Source organism: Equus asinus, unplaced genomic scaffold (assembly GCF_041296235.1).
Source record: "Equus asinus isolate D_3611 breed Donkey unplaced genomic scaffold, EquAss-T2T_v2 contig_669, whole genome shotgun sequence".
NCBI lineage: Eukaryota > Metazoa > Chordata > Mammalia > Perissodactyla > Equidae > Equus > Equus asinus.
The window spans coordinates 12,501-15,000 of record NW_027225370.1 but is presented as its reverse complement, the minus strand read 5'-3'; the positions used below and the strand labels follow the sequence as shown (position 1 = coordinate 15,000).

The 2,500-nt window shown below is 81.6% G+C and overlaps 1 non-coding gene across 1 annotated transcript; it reads left to right on the top strand.

Moving 5' to 3' along the window:
• Positions 1-1,310: 1,310 nt before the first annotated feature.
• LOC139044207 (5.8S ribosomal RNA) lies at positions 1,311-1,463 on the top strand. The gene has a single exon (XR_011501218.1). It is a non-coding gene; the product is annotated as a 5.8S ribosomal RNA (ribosomal RNA).
• The last annotated feature ends 1,037 nt before the right edge of the window (positions 1,464-2,500 follow it).

Here is a 2,500-nt window from a genome sequence, read left to right as displayed (position 1 = left end):
GGGAGGCGCGGGCGCGCCTCGGTCCCGGGTCGGCGGTGGTCCGGAGGGAGTGGGCTCGATCTCGGCGAGCCCACGAGCCCCTTCCGGCCTCCGTCCGCCCGGCGTTCCGAGGCCGCCGCGTCCTCCGCGCCGCCGCCCCCGGCGCGTCCGTCCCCGCGCCCTCCGGTCTCCCGCGAGGCGGGCCGGCGTTGTCGCGCCGCGCCTCCGTCTCCGGCGCCGTCCGTCCCCCGCTCTCGCGGGCGGCGGCGCCCTCGGCGCGTCTCGGGAAGGGCGGCGTGGCGGCGCGAGCCCCCGCGGAGTCCCCGGGGTCAGGTCCCCCGGGGGCCTCGGAGCCTCGGCTCACGCGGGGTGCCCGCCGCCCGCCGCCTCCCGTCGCCCGCCCTGGGCCGTTCCCCGGCCGTCGGCGTCGTCGTCCGTCCGACGGTGCCTCCGCGTCTCCGCCCGCCCTCGGCGCCCCGGGCGCCCGCGTCCGGCCGGCCACGTCCGCCCACCACCCCCGCCCTGTCCGCTCGCTCCCCGCTTCCCCGCCGCAGCCCCTCGCCCTCCGTGGCGAGGGGCCTGGGACGCGGGTGCGGGGAGGGTCCCCGGGGGAAAGTCGGGTCGGGTCTGGTGGCGTGCGTCGGACGCGAGGGGGGCACGCCCGGCGTCGAGGGGGCCGCGGGCGCGGTGGGCTCGTCGGTCGGCGGCGCCCGGCGGTGTGGGGTTCGGTCACGGGCGGGCAGCGCCGAGGCCTGCGTCCGTCCCCGGGTGGCCGCGGGCGGCGCGGGCGGCGTCGAGGCGGTGGCCGCGCGGCACTACCCGCTCCGCCTCGTCAGTTGCTTTGGCTTCCCCCCATCCAGGTACCTAGCGCGTCCCGGCGCGGAGGTTTAAAGACCCCTGGGGGGCCTCGCCCGTCCGCCTTGGGTCGGGGCGGTCGGGCCCGCGGGGAGTCGGGAGGCCTGGCCCTTCTCCCCCAGACTCCGCCTCGCCGGGCCGGGGCGCCGCGCCGCGCCGTGCCGCGCCGCGCCGCCGTCGCGGCGGCCGTCGGGAGGGGGCGTCCCCGGCGGCCGTCGTGTCGTCGCGTGCGCGCGCGGGCGTGTGCGCGCCCCCGCGTCCTCGGGCGAGGCGGGAGCCCCCGGGCGCCTGTGGGGTGTCCGAGCACGGCCCCGCGGGGCCCGTGCCGGACGCCCCGTCGTCCAACCTTCCGGCCTCACGGAGTCTGGTCTCGTTGTGCCTTTCTGGCCGGCCGGAGGCACCCTCCGGGGATGTGCCGTGCCAGGGGCGGGCTCTTCCCCCGCCCTGCGGGGGGACCCCGCCGTTCAAACTCGTACGACTCTTAGCGGTGGATCACTCGGCTCGTGCGTCGATGAAGAACGCAGCTAGCTGCGAGAATTAATGTGAATTGCAGGACACATTGATCATCGACACTTCGAACGCACTTGCGGCCCCGGGTTCCTCCCGGGGCTACGCCTGTCTGAGCGTCGCTTGACGATCAATCGCCCCCGGGGTGGGTGTCGCCTGCCCCGGGGTGCGCGGCTGGGGGTCTCTCGCAGGGCCCGCCCCGGGCCCTCCGTCCCCCTAAGTGCAGACGCGGTGCCCCTCCTCCGCCCCGCGCGCCCGCCCCTCCTCCCACGCGCCCCGGCGCCCGGTCGTCGGAGGCGCGTGGGGGTCGGCGGCGGCGGCGCCGCGCGGGGTCCCGGGGTGGGGGCCGCCGCCCGCGAGTCGAGGGAGAGACAGACGCGAGAGCTCGCGCCGAGGTGCCCGTGGCCGCCACGGTGCCTTCGGGGGCTCCCTCGCGCCGCACGCGGCCTCGGGGTGGCCGGGGCGGGGACGAGACGGGTCCCGCGGCGCGCGGTCGGGGCCGCCGGGTTCGGGGGGCCCGCGTCCGGGCCGCCTGTCCGGTCGCCGCTCGCCCCCGTCGGCGGTCCGTCCCGGTGCGTCCGGCCGGCCCCTCGCCGGTCCCCGGCGCGCCCGGGTCCCGGACCGTGACCCCTCCCCGGCCTCGCCCCGTCGGGGTGGCTCGCGCCGAGGCCGAGTCGCGTGCGCGGGGCCGCGCCCCGGGGACGCGTGCCCCGGCGGTGACCCGCGGGACGCCGCGGCGTCGTCCGCCGCCGCGCGCCCTCCCCTGGGTCGCGGCCGCGCCGCGCCGTGTGCCCCGAGCCCCGGGCGGGCGGGCGCCGCGTCCGCCGCCCGACGGGCCGTGGCGGCTCGCGGCGGAGGGGCGGGTGTCGGGAGGCGGTGGGACGCGCGCGGGTAAGGTCGGCGGTCGGGGGCGACCGCCGGCCCCGCCGCGCCCGCCGCCGCCCCTCCGCCCTCTCCTCCCCCGCGTCGCCGCGACGCGTCCGCCGTGCGCGTGGCGGCGTCCCGCTCCGCCCCCCTCCTCCCCGGCGGGGCCCCTCGCCCGTGCCGCCGGCTCGTGCCCCCGTCCGCCCGCCCGCGTCTCTCCGCCCGCCCGCCCGCTCGCCCGCCCGCCCGCCCTCCTTCGGGGGTCGGTCGTGGCGGGGGGGGCGGGGCGGGGCGG